This window comes from Callithrix jacchus, chromosome 17 (assembly GCF_049354715.1).
Source record: "Callithrix jacchus isolate 240 chromosome 17, calJac240_pri, whole genome shotgun sequence".
NCBI classification, from domain to species: Eukaryota; Metazoa; Chordata; class Mammalia; order Primates; family Cebidae; genus Callithrix; species Callithrix jacchus.
This window is the reverse complement of record NC_133518.1, coordinates 64,736,374-64,751,231: the sequence shown is the minus strand read 5'-3', so window position 1 is coordinate 64,751,231 and position 14,858 is coordinate 64,736,374. Positions and strand designations below refer to the sequence as shown.

Genomic DNA, 14,858 nt, shown 5'->3' with positions numbered 1-14,858 from the left:
TGATTCTGGAATAAAGGTGGCAAATGATTTTTAAGTGGAAAAATAAATTATTTTATGCAAAATAATTCTGCCTAAAAGAAACATGCATTCATATGGTCATTGCTGCACTATTCACAATAGCAACAACGTGGAATCAATCTAGGTGCCCATCGGGGCAGATTGGATAAAGAAAATATAGAACTTTGGGCTGGGCATGGTGGCTCACACCTACAATCTCAGTACTTTGGGAGGCTGAGACAGGAGGATTGCTTGAGCCAGGAGTTTGAGAGCAGCCTAAGCAACATGACAAAACCCTGTCTCTACCAAAAATGCAAAAATTACCTGGGCACAGTAGTGCATGCCTGTGGCCCCAGCTACTCAGGAGGCTGAGATGAGAGGATTGTTTGAGCTCAGGAGTTCAAGGTTGCAGTGACCTGAGAAAATAGGGAAAATATATGCTATAGAATATTACGCAGCCATAAAAAGGATGAAATAATGTCCTTTGCAGCAATATGGGTGGAGCTGGAGGCCAAAATCCTAAGACAATTAACACAGGAACAGAAAACCAAACACCTAATGTTCTTACCTATAAGTGGAATCTAAACATTGAGCACACATGGACATAAATATGGAAAATACAGACACTGTGAACTACTAGCAGGTAGAGTGGGGGTTAAACAAAAACTACCTATTGGGTACTATGCTTACTACTTGGTAATGGGGTCTAGACTCCAAACCTCAGCATCATGTAATATTTCCATGTAACAAATCTGGACATGTACCTCCTGTACCTAAAATAAAAGTTGAAATTTAAAAAAAATCAACATTGTTTTACGATGGGCCTAACAGGGAAACAAATCCTGAAAACAAAAAATGAAGTTGTTTTTAACATAATGGGATGGTATGGATGACCCTCTCTTTCATGTAATCATGAATAGCTTGGTCAAGGAGACAGTGTTTAAGAGGATTGCTTTTGCCAGATGGAGTAGTCAGATGGTAACAAATACCTCAGGTATGGAAATGTTCTACATGGAAGAGATTGTGGCCTTTTAATGCAGTCAGTAAACTCCCAGCATGTGGCAGATTCTATACAAAATATGTAAAGTGTCAAAAGAAGCAGGATGACAGAATTTGTATTTAATTGCCTCTCACTTCTTACTTCCCAAGACCCACTTCAAACAGAGGTGTTCACTCCTTTCACGTTGTCTGCCCAGCATGGCTATTCATCAGTGAGGGTATACTGAATATAATAAAATTAAAAGTAAAAAAGGAAAGAAAAAAAAAGAAATTCATCTTTGAAGAAGGTCCTAAAAAGGGAGAGTCTCTTCAAAAATTAAAATAATTACACTTTCAAGTGAAGAGGTCCTTACTGCTGAACCCAGCTCTCAAGCCCCTATGGTTTTGATTACTTAAGACTCTCACAGTAATGTATTGGCCCTCACAAACAGACACTTCTTCAGGATGAGTAACAACTTACGTCATCGAGTTAGAAATGTGGATATTATTTGTAATGCCTGTGCATGGGTAATTCAACTCCTGCCTGAAATAGGTTTCCATAGGCTAGCAAACCAATGTGTCTATGTTTTAGGGCCTTAGACTTAAGACATTTCCCTGAGTTCAGGTAAGTATATCTAAACTGAAAATTCTGGAGTCAAGATACTCAACTGCTCATGATAATTGCTAAGATATACTGAACCCGTCCTTTATGCCAGGCACAATTCTAAGTAGTTTACATGTATTGAATCATTTACTCTTTCACAAAGCCCTATGAAAAACCTATTTTACAGACGAAACACCTGAGGCACAGATGGAGTGAATTTTCTCAGCGCACACAGTTAGTGAATGGCAGAGGTGGGACTCAGCTGCTGTCAGACTGGCTCCCCTTCCTGTAGGCTCGCATGTGATACTGTTTCTCATGGGTCGTGTGCCTCTCTAAGTTTGTGTGAGGTTCCAGGAATAAATTACCCATTTACAGATGATGAAACTGAGAGCTCGAGAAAAAGATTTAGAATGTGTTCAAAGCTAGTAAAACAGCAAGAACATATAGCAGGCCCATTAAATTCTAAAGCCCATAAACTCATGAATTAATTTCCTTTTTTCCATACTATAGTGCTGCTTTTTAAGATAGACTATAAATGAGTGTTAACAATAAACATTTTTAAGTAATCAAACACCAGTTAGGAATTTAAATAGAAATGATGCAAAATGGAAGAGAAGCAAACATACACATTTAAAGAAAGATTTAGTGAGACACAATGTTGATTCTAATGCATTTCTTCATTATATTAGCCTAGGGTCATGACATCTTCTATGTTCTATTGAGAACAATCACACCACTCACTGCTCCCTGCTCTTTTCTTTCCAACCTGGGGAGTCAACGAACAGCTGATCACTCGATAACCAGATGAACACCAATGGCTGAGAAGTCTTCACGGAGTGTTGCCTTTTTGTGAGTTTTACCCCTTTCTGAGGGTAACTGATTGTGCAATGACAGTATATAAAAGTACTTTACAGAGTTCTTTATGGCTGAGGGAATAGAGATTCAGAGAGGTTAAGCAGTTTGCATAAGGTCATACAGCTACTAAATAGTAGGGCTAAAAGCAAATGTGTTTATAGTATTTATGAGTCTCATATTTCCTACCCTAATTTATAAAGACCTTTCCAGTCACTTCTATATTTCTGTTAGCCTTCATGAATGACTCTTGTGTAATCACTCAGAGTGTGTTTTCAAAGCAATGTGCATGTTAAAAAAAAATCTTTATGTACAGGAGGTCAAAAGTGCTTGGATATCAAAAGGTAATAAAAAAAAACTTTCCAAATAAATAAATACATTCAGCTTCCAATTTACAGGAAATACTGGGGGAACCAGTTAAATGTTACTATAAGGAAACAAGCATGCAAAGCTAGTATATGGATTATTTTACAAGACAGATCACTTGGTCTCTTCAAAAGTAATATTCTAGATTAAAAGAGACTTTAGAGGATTAACAACCAAGTACAATGTATGGTTCTGGACTGCATTCTTATTTGAAAAAACTACATGAACCATTTATAAAAGACATTTTGGAGATATTTGGAGAAGTCTGAATATGAACTGGGATTAAATATTTGGGAAATTCTTATCATTTTTAAAGATAGAATAATGAAATTATAGATATATACGAGAATGTCCTTACTTTTTGCAGATGGCCAGAATGTCATGATGTCTGTAACTGAATAGAAAAGTGCATAAAGCACATGCAAAACCCTTGCCTGTACCTGATACTAGGCTGAAAGCTCCAGGAGGATAGGGAATATCTTTTTTTTAAAAGTACTTTACAGAGTACAGAGGGCAAGGAAAGGTAAGGTTTTGCTCTCAAATTTGCCTTGAGAATGACGAGCACAGAGAGTCTGCTATGTAACATGTACACTATCTCAGATCTTCATTTTCCCTCATGAGATATCAAAAGTTAATGATGACCCGAGGATTTCCATGTTTTACTTTCAAATTATGTCAGCTGCAATCCACAATGCCATTTTCTGAAATCTGTAGATTTCAGAAATCCACTAACACGTCTTTGTCTGTCTCCTATAAAAGCATTACATCACATGCTCTGCTCCACTGATGTTGGACTTAATCTGTAGCTTGTGTTTTGTTGGTTTGTGTTTTCTGTTGTTGCTTTTTTTTTTCTTATAAAGACAGGATATCACTCATTCAGGCTGGAGTGCAGTGGCATCATTATAGTTCATTGCAGCCTTGAACTCCTGGGCTTAAGTTATCTTTCTCTCTCAGCCTCCCAAGTAGCTGGAACTACAGGCATGCACCACCATGTCCACCTATTTTTTTTTTCTTTTTCTTTTTCTTTTTTTTTTTTAAGAGATGGGTTTCACTACATTACCAGGCTGGTCTTGAACTCCTGGACTCGAAAGATCCTCCTGCCTTCATCTTCCAAAGCACTGGTATTAGAGTCATGAGCCACCCCACCAGGCCAACACTGTAGCTTATTTTGGCAGATGTGCCAAATCTGGCAAGAAGAAGCTGTAAATTTTATTATGTGCTTATGCTTCTATGCCTTCTGTCATGAGAAGGACATATGCTAGAGACGGATCCTTGAGCTTACATCCTGGAATGAGGAGCAGGTCTAAGTTCACAGCCACGAGAAGAAGCACAGCAGGTAACTCAAAGCCATCAAAATGTAAAGTAGCAAGAAAAATGTACATGGTATTGTAAGCCATTGAGATTTTGAGATTGTTATGCAGCATCACATAGTAAACGTTGATTAGTATACTTTCAATGACTTCCCATTTCTCCTAAGTTTCTTAATCTACTCAGTCTCCTCATTATCACATCTCTTTTTCTCCAGCTCCCATCACTCTACTCTACTCTTCATGTGCTACCATTTCTGAGATGTGTATGTTGCCTGACCTGTCTGTTCCTTTGTTTCTGATGCCTTCTACGTCTGTAACATTGCCCAGACATATAGTCGTCTGAATAAGTCTGTGCAAACCTCCTTAGGAAGCGTCCAACAACTCCTCATAAGCAGGTTGAGATGCTCCACCTTATACTTTCATTAATACTATATACTATCTTTAACATTTAATATTTATCAATTGCCTTAAATTATCTAATAGTATTTAATAAATATTCAGTATTATTCACACTAAGCACTAGGGCAATAATAAACAAGACATTATCATTATTTTCTTTGTGATGTGTACAGTCTAACCAATAATCATTAAGCCTCTCCATTGTGTGAAATCACATTTTTATGTCTAACTCATACACTAAGCAACTACCTTCTTGGGAACAGGGACGATGTATGGCACCCCAGAGTGGCTTAATTGCTTCTACATGCTAAGCCCCAAATTCTGTGTATTGAATAAAGGAGTAAACCAGCATACAAATATGTAAATAACTAAATCAGTAAGCAAATAAAATAAACGAATTCTGCTATGCATGTCTTGAAGTTTTGGATAACATCATGAGACATCAACAGGTGTCTTCATGTGAAAACCCAGGAAATCAGGTTAGATAAATGCTCTTGTTTTTCAAATGCAAACAAGGAGAAACTTACCTTCATTCTTTCAGACCAAGTGCAGCAGATTTACACATATAGATAATTTTGGTTATTTTTATTTCACAATGCCATAACATCTTAGTGCTAAAGCCTTCTTTGACAGTTGAAAAGAGACCATCTTCAATCAATTTTTGATGATATTTTTTATTTCATTGCCCAATGTGTCTTCTCCACTGGATTAACCAGTATCTTATGGTTTATTTATTACTGTCTAAGAGATACATAATTCCATTTCATTTCCCCCAGCTTTTCAACTGAAACTAAAGGAATAATTATTTCAGAACCTTTGAGCTATAATAAACATTAAAGGATTGGAACACTAGCTCAAATGTCTATGCTATTTTGGCAGCTGGGCTTTTGTTTTTGTCACTGATTGATGTTAGTGACTTTCACAAGTGTTTCCTTGAAAATTTATTCTAAAGAAAAATTCAAGCTTTTTTTTTTTAAAAAAAAATCTTATAGTATGACAATTTGGCAATTATAATCTAGATTACGAATTTTCTTGAAAATTTATTCTAAAGAAAAAATTAAAATTTTTTTTTCAAAAATAATCTACTATAGTATGACATTTTGACATTTATAATCTAGGTTGTATGACCACTTTTTTCTTCTAATGGATATTGTTGATATTTGATAATCTCCATTTGGAGAGTAAGGGCACAAATAAAATAATCATCTTCTTTGCATCAACAGTTTATATCATTGTAAAAGTTGAATGCTTCCAAAGATATTCAATGTGATAGCAACATAATTTTAATGTAATCAATTACACATGCATACACACACTCACACACACACACACACACACACACACACACAGAGACTGATTTCCCGACTGCTTGCTGGAGACAGAAAAGGTTAGAACAGCACCTTGTCTCATGTCAAACAGAAAATACCATGCTAAGCTTGATCTGTTGTTCACAGAATAGAAATATGCTTCACAAGGATGTGCCATGAGCTCAAGAACAGGATTCACTTTTGACAGGTACATTACTTAACATGTAAAGTGCCCCTGCCCTAATATTTTACAGAATTGAAATCTACACAATTAGCTTAAAGCATTATAATAAATATGTTGATTGCCAATTATATGTTTAACAAATTACATAATGAAACCACATTTTCCAAAACAAATGCTTTTTTAAGAACCATTCTTGGTATAGCCAATTGACTAAATACACACACACACACGGAATTTAAAAAGATGCTACTGTACAACCAAAACAGAGGCTGGGACAAGACTTTCAGCCTCTGTTCAATTATAGCTGAAAGGGTTCAAGAATTTGGACATGGACCAACAATGGAAAAGTGCTAACCAGTATAACAACATGGATATATCTCTGGTTTAATTGCCTGTCCTGAAAGATACAGGTAATAAGACAGCAAGTTTGTCCTACAGGAACTCTAAGAGGACCGATATTTGAGGTTCCGGGAACTGTGGAAAGCACAGGTGGAAAGCAAGGTGAGGCGGCCTCTGATAACATGGAGATTGGCTGAAATTCTATACCGCAAATCTTTAGGCCCCAACGATACCACCTCAGTACTACCAAACTAGACAACTATTGATCCCCTATACACACTGTCCACATCTTTGTAAATTGTCTGTTTATTAAACTCCTCAAATTATCCCATTTGATCATGCTATCTGTGTGGACTGATATTATAATTGGTACTAAGAGTGGGTCAATGATCAAATCTTCAAAGTGGGGTTCTGGGATTTATTCATATGTGCAAGATATGCATATTCCTTTTTCTCTGCAGGAAATAGAAAACAGATAAGCCATGCATCTGGCCCGTTATGGTCCTAGAGAACAAACATAGGGAAAAAGAGAAATTAAAGGCTAAGAACCTGTGGTGAAGGCTTTTTGGTAGCTATCAAGGAGCTGTTGGTAAAGGAACCATCTCTATTGGTAAAGGGCAGATATGATTAATCGATTACAGAGTTCATAAAGATGAAATGGACTGCTAGTCTATTAAAGTACTGCTTGACATATATAGATGGAAATAATTTTGGTTTCCTGAGAAGAATCTAGCTCATGTTACCATGACAGAGATTTGGCCTCTTCCCAATTTTCAGAACTAAACTAGTTCACAGACTCTTAGCCCCTTCACTGAGAAAGAATCTTGCAGCCTGAAAAAACATGTATATTGTGACTCTTTCCCTAAGCTTTTACAGAAGGGACTTCCATGAAACATTTACCAGATTGACTATGCTCTGGAAAAATGAAAATAGCCTGACATTTTAGGGATTATCAGATATTGACACTGAATTTATGCTAATCTTTGAAGACCCTAAATGCCAATGTGATCCACCACTCAGAAAGGGCATAGAGAAATCGGGTTACAGATGGAAACTTGGCCCAAACCCATCTAACGGCAGGTCCAAAGTTACCACAGATACATTATAATATTATGTCTCTACTCCCAGGAGAGGAAATATGTTTAGTTTAATGGGCAGCATCCACATTGGATCCCTGACCCATGGAGTAAGGACTATTAGGTTTATCAGATGTAAGCTAATGAGCCCTCCACTCTTTGGGGATTTGCAGAGGTTGTGGCGTCCCAAAAAGATAAGTAGGCAACAAGAAAGGGACCCCAGGTATGGCACGGCTCCATAGAGGGAAGAACTGTTCTGAGAAATAACTGGCAGACACAGCGACCTTGTTCTGAACTCAGCCTCCTCCAGCACAACCCTGTAAAACTTTCCTTCAGCCCCCCTATTTGCAGACAGTATTCCCTGCTGTGCTGCTTATTGCAACCCTGAAACATATTTTCACATTTTCTCTAGTAAATCTGCCTTTCTTTATCTACAACTGTCTTGGTGAATTCCTTTACTGCCTGTGTCACCAGCACAGGCTTGTTGCTACCCAAGACAGATTATTGCCACCGTCAAAAACCTGGGTTATATGGGCTGATGATTCATACAAAAACCCAACAAATAGACATGCAACATTGCCTCTCCTTTGTCTTGCCATATTCTCAATATTTTATATTGTATATTTATTAATGATAACAGGTAGGCACCTACATATTTGTTTTATGTTCCTCTATATAATACTTTTAAAATAACCTGCACCTTTAATTCCTTCAGACTCTTAAAATAGTAAAACAATGTAATTTTACAAGAAACATAATAATTTGCATATTAGCTGGTCTTTAGTTATGAGAAAAACAAAAGTATAAAAAATTAAATCATAGTGCACTACTCAGCTCAGCAATACTAGCCAACAATATACAATAATGACTATTGCCTTCATGCCAGATATATGTTAGCATATAGTGGAATACTATGGAGAGGAAATGAGATGGTGGAAAGACAGCTGTGTTTAAGATGGGGAAGATGAGGCACAGAGAGATTAATTGTCCAAGAGTATGTAGCCGAAAACAATGTAGGGCCACAGTGCAACCCAGGCAGTTTGCTCTTGCCTATTACAGCACAAAGCAAGGAGAAACCGTGTGCAAATATGTGAAACATTGCTTCTTCAACACATCCCTCAGGAATCCTGGAAAGAGGGCAGATTTCAGATTTTATGCAGATGGCTGCCACTTTTCAAAGCTAAATGACTAAGTAGCTACAATCTTGGAACATCACTTTGAGCTCTTGGTGGGTTATTTTGGGAATAATAGGTAAAATTACTATTACAAATTATACTACAACATTGCAAGTATTCCAGGAGTTCTCTTTGACGTCTTTTGTTTTGATTTTTGGCTCCCTATTTTAATTTCCTTTTTTACCTTCTTTTTCCAATGAACTAATTCTCTTCAGCAATTCTTGTTTATATTCCTTGAAATTCTAGAGACTTTTTTTATCTGAAAGATTTGATTTGCTTGAATTTTAGAACAGAAAACACACCCATGCAAAGACAAGAGCTGAAGTGAAGGAGAATATTTTCTTTACAACGGTCAGAATTCAGTGTGAAGTTTGTGGTAATCATAATTACGTTGTCACTCTAATGTTCAAATGTATCAAAGCCCAAGTCCCGAGTTCCTACGCAGATCATTATAAAAGATGAGAAGAGAAATAAAGTAAACTTTTCATTACTGGAAAAGCAGAATGCTGGAAAGTCCTTAATAACTAAAATTTACCTTCATTTGCACAGAAATAGGGCAATTTTATCTTCTTATTGGTCATACTTTTTAACATTGAAGATGTTCTGATGGAATATAACTCAAGTGGTCTTGACCTCTGCACTCTTCACTCCCATAACGGTGGACCTCATTCCTTCCTCCCTCCCTCCCTCCCTCCCTCCCTCCCTCTCTTCCTTCCTTCCTTTCCTTCCTTCTTTCCTTCCTTTCCCTCCCTCCCTCCCTCTCTTCCTTCCTTCCTTTCCTTCCTTCTTTCCTTCCTTTCCCTCCCTCCCTCCCTCTCTTCCTTCCTTCCTTTCCTTTCTTCTTTCCTTCCTTTCCTTCCCTCCCTCCCTCTCCTCTCCTCCCCTCCCCTTCCCTCTCCTCCCCTCCCCTCCACTCCTCTTCTCTCCTCTCCTCTGTCTCTTTTCTTCCTCCACCCCACTAATACCAAGGAGCCCAGGAAGGAAGAAATAAAATAATACAAAAAAACATAAATAAGAGGGTGCCACACAGAAAGAAACTCTACCTGAATCAATAAGGGGATAAAGGGAAAATAAAAAATAATCCAAAATAGAGGTGATCTATTGAAGAAAAATCTTTCTAAGTTTATTTCTCTACCCAGTTTGTATCTCAACTGTTTCTAATATAATCACACATAGATAAGCTAATTGTTCTTAACTTGGTTAAAAATTTTTACTTATTATGTGATCCATGAGGACACAAAATCCTTCTTTATTATTAATTTTAATAATCAACACCAAGTGCTAAGGCAGGGATCACAAACCTAAGACTCTACAGAGAAAGCAGATAATGAAAATGAGTAAAGCAGACTTGGTCATGGAAAAAACACAGTCTACATGTGGTGGTAAATAGTACTGGACCCTTAGCCTCTGTCTTTAGGGAAAACACCTCCAGCCAAGTGTTTCTGATTCTTGAGAAAAATTTAAAAATCTGATTATTATGTACCATCGGCCATGGTCATTTTTTCCTCAAGACCCCATTCTGATTCTGGGCTTGTCAGTCAGTTTTATGTTCTTCAATCAGGAAACCTGATTGACCCAAAAGGAAGGCTTCCCTAAGCAATAGAAACAGCCTAGAGGAGGCATTCAAAAAACACATTAAACTACCTTGTTCCTCCCACAAAAAGCACAAACTCTAATACCATAGTTCAATTGTGGCTGCTTTACCTGAATGAGAAACCCTCCTCTCCAATGGGGATAAAATGACATCTCACTCATCACTAGAGCTTTCCATTAGCAGATTTTTTTTAAGTAATACAAATATAAAAAATCCACACCATAGAAAAAGATGCTTTAAATATGAAATATGCATATGCATATACAAAATTAAACACTTACAGGTTTCCAAATATAGTATCTAAGGGTTCCACACCTGTGGATTCCGTATCTGTGGGGTTTCTATCTATAGATTCAACCAACTGTGGATTGAAAATATTTGGGGGTAAAAGTGTCTGTACTAAAACATGTTTGCACCTTTATTTCTTGCCGTTATTGCTTAAAAATACAATATGACAACAATTTACAAAGCTTTACATTATATTGAGTATTGAAAGTAATCTAGAGATGATTTAAAGTACACAGGAGGATGTGTGGAAGGATACAGAACCTTGTGTCATTTTATATTGGGGACTCGAGCATCCACAGATTTTGGTATCCCAAGTGCTCTGGAACCAACCCCTAAGAATACCCAGGGACAACTGCATATAGAAATAAAACTCTGTTGGGGGAAGTATTAACTTCTACTATATTTGGAAGCAATTCAACAATATATGCTAAAATTAAAAATATATGTATCCTTTGACTAGGCCATTTGACTAGGATCTTTCACACCTGGGAATCTATCTCATGGAAATATAAGCATGGATAAGTAAAGACATACACAGCAGGCAAAAGCCTAGAACAAGATGAACAGCCATCAATAAGAGAACACCTGAGGAGTCACAGCATAGCCAGGCCGTATTATACATTATGTTGCTGCCATTAATAAAATCAAACAGAGCTACATCAGACGGCTTGAAGACTTTTCATCATGTATGCTTTCATAAGAAAAGCAAGATGCATATTCTCACTCATAGGTGGGTGATGAAAAATGAGAACACATGGACACAGAAAGGGGAGTACTAAACACTGGGGTCTATTGGGGGGAAAAGGGGAGGGCCAGTGGGAGGGGGAGGTGGGGAGGGACAGCCTGGGGAGAAATGCCAAATGTGGGTGAAGGGGAGAAGAAAAGCAAAGCACACTGCCATGTGTGTACCTACGCAACTGTCTTGCATGCTCTGCTCATGTACCCCAAAACCTATAATCCAATAAAAAATTAAAAAAAAAAAAAAAAAAAAGAAAAGCAAGATGTAGGCAAGTCTGAATAATGCGATCTCATGCTATCCAACTGTTTGAACATGCACAAATACCAAGAACATTCATAAGTATTTTGCCTTTGTGTATGTGTGTGTGTTTGTGTGTTCATGCAGAATTATTATTTGAGCAAAGAGAAAAATATGAATGGGTCCATATTATTACATTATTATGTTTTTAATATGGGCTATCAGGGAGGGGAGAGGTTGATGGAGATGAAGAGACAAAGTGTCCCCACTCCCTCAAAAAAAAAAAGATTATCTTAACAAGTATATAGTTACACATGCAGGTGTGTGTGTGTGTGTGTGTGTGTGTGTGTGTGATGTGAATACTACTAGAAGGAAATTTTTTAAATTAAAAAACTGTATATAATAAAATGAGTTTATTCACTCATTTAGCAGATATATATAAACGATTTGGGAAGTCACACATTACTAAGGGCAACTTCTATGCATCTGTTTGTTCTGATTTTTTCTATGTTCTCAACCTGTAATTGTCCACAATTTACACCTTAATTACAAATTCTCTTTTATTTAACTGGCTTTGGGATTCTCCTTCCTTCTTTGCTCACATGTGCTTAAGAAATTTCTTCTTGTTTGGAACATATTGGGCTTTCCTGCTTCTCTTCTCTGGAGATGACGTTTCCTCAACTTGTAAGACAATTCAGATATCTGTTCTCTCTTGTTGTTTCTCTCACCTCAAGAGCAATCTCCTAACCGCACCCAAGATTCTCTGGCATACTATGGTGGTGGAAATACCACCATAAAGCATTTTTTTATTATGCTTTATCAATTTTTACAAGAATAGTAACTTCAATAGTAAACTCACTATAGAGAATAATCTATCTCTAGGAGACTCTCAATTCAAGCTGATAACATTCTTTGAGTTTCTGCAGCAGACATTTGCTCACCCATTGGAAAAAGGAAACTTTTACCTGTAGATAAGCAGATAGTAAGTTTTTTTCCTTTACAAAATGGAGATATGTTTAACTTGATAATGTGCCAGTCGTAATTTATTACATCACAGCACATGCCTAATTTTTCACTCAAATGAAAAAAACCATGATTTCTTACTTATCAGACAAAATTAATTTAAAAAAATATTCATTGTTATCCAAGATGAGTGACAGGGTGTGCTCATAAGTGAAAATAAGATTGTTTATCATTATAACCTTTCTGGACAGTAATTTTGTAATATGCCTCGAGAGAGGGCCTTAAATATTCACGTGCTTTGACTGACACAATACATATTTGAATATTTATACTGAGATATGATCAAGGCTTATCACAAAGATTTTTGTGAGAAATTGTTTATGAAGAATTTAAACAGCTATCACATCACAAGGAAACAGTTAAGTAAAGTACAGCAAAGCTAGGTGATATAAGTATGCGACTGGTAAAATTAAGAATTTCTACTAGGAAATCAAGCTCAACTAAGAAGAATATACATAAATATTAACTGGCAAAAGCAGCACAAAAATGAACAAAATCTACCTCATGTTGTGTGTTTGTGATATCTACCTAACTTTCTATATGAGTTACCACATAATTATATATACATAAATAAATGTATATTTTTTAGAAAAGGGAGAATTACACCAACAATAGTTATAATTATCTCTGAGTGGCCACATTTTTATGGCATATTCTTTTACTTTTTACTTCTTTTTACTTTTTTCTAGTTCTGAAAATTCTACAATAAATATGTATTACTTTAATAACTTGCTTTTTAAAAAGCAATCACATAGAAATAGAAAGTGCCATAGACAGAGGTAAAATTCCATTGCACCACTCTTTCTCTTCTTTTACGTATTTGGGAAAATTGATCTACTTCTTCACCGTTCATGAATTCTGCTGTGGATGAACAATGGCTTCCTCCCACTTTTCACAAGAGTGCTTCAACACATATGATTGTAAAGTTTTGTCTTTTTTACTGTGTAATATTTTCTATAATATATGATTAAAGAAACATAGAAAAATGCTAACATTTTAAAATCAGGAGTTGGAGAGCTCATAGGTGCCTGTCACATTATTTTCTCTACTTTTTATGTTTAAATTTTTTTTTTTTTTTTTTTTTTTTTTGAGATGGAGTTTTGCTCCTGTTACCCAGGCTGGAGTGCAATGGCACGATCTTGGCTCACCGCAACCTCCACCTCCTGGGTTCAGGCAATTCTCCTGCCTCAGCCTCCTGAGTAGCTGAGATTACAGGCACGCGCCACCATGCCCAGCTAATTTTTTGTATTTTTAGTAGAGACGAGGTTTCACCATGTTAACCAGAATGGTCTCGATCTCTTGACCTCGTGATCCACCCGCCTTGGCCTCCCAAGGTGCTGGGTTTACAGGCGTGAGCCACCGCGCCCCGCCCTGAAATATTTTATGAGTAAAATAACATGAAAAATTAAACAGATGTAAGAAATATAGTATTTAACATTTTTCTCTTACATTTGTTAAATTGCCATTATTTGGTTAAGTACATGTTTTAAAGGCTATTTGCCATCCTAGTAGTTAAAACAGCAAATCAAACCATCTTTTAGTGAATCAGGACTTTAGTGCTTCACGCTACATGGCTGGACTTACTACAGCAGGTCTTAGGCAGAAGACATTCTCCATCTTCATTAAAATAAATTACATGACAATTGCCTAGAAATTGTTATAAAACTTTCAATTCATTAATTTATATATGCACCATTAGCAAGCATGGAAAACTGTGAGAAAGGATTACTTTCTTCATTTTGACCAAACAGGAAGAATGTTCTTCTTTTATGTAAGAAAACATATTTGACTTGATACTTTAAGCCAAGAAATAAAAAATTAGAAAGAAGAGTCATTAAACCAAGAATCAACTGTCTTAGCCCCTTTCTTTAAATTTGCATCAGGCTTTGAGATTTGATATTTGTTGCTGTGAGAGACCAGTCAGAATCCTTCTTTTTGAGCAATAAAGGCCCTTGAGGCTGAAAATTAATCACTTATTTTTCCATTTCTCTAGGGAAAAAGGCAAAATTAATAAACTAACATGAAGCAAGTTATGCCAGGTTTTAGGTGTCACCCACCAGGTTTTAATTATACATAATTCAAACGTAATTTTTTCTTTTGTTGTTTACTTTAAGTTCTGGGATAGTGTGTGGAACGTGCAGGTTTGTTACACAGGCATACATGTGCCATGATGGTGTGCTGCACCTAGCAAGCCATTATCTAGGTTTTAGGCCCCACACACATTTTTATGGCATATTCTTCTTTTTACCTTTTTCTAGTTCTGAAAATTATACAATAAATATGTATTGCTTTAATAACTTTGTCCTAACGCTCTTCCTCCCCTTGCCCCACACTCTCCAACAGACACTGACGTGTCATGTTCCCCTCCCTGTGTCCCTGTGTTCTCATTG

General features: G+C 36.6%; 1 long non-coding RNA gene across 1 annotated transcript in view; it reads right to left on the bottom strand.

The window, feature by feature from the left end:
- Positions 1–220: 220 nt before the first annotated feature.
- LOC118148870 (uncharacterized) overlaps positions 221–14,858 on the bottom strand; it is a 35,776-nt gene continuing 21,138 nt past the window's right edge. Inside the window, exon 4 of the long non-coding RNA XR_004735914.3 lies at positions 221–2,505. This is a non-coding gene — a long non-coding RNA (uncharacterized LOC118148870). The remainder of the gene's footprint in view (positions 2,506–14,858) is intronic.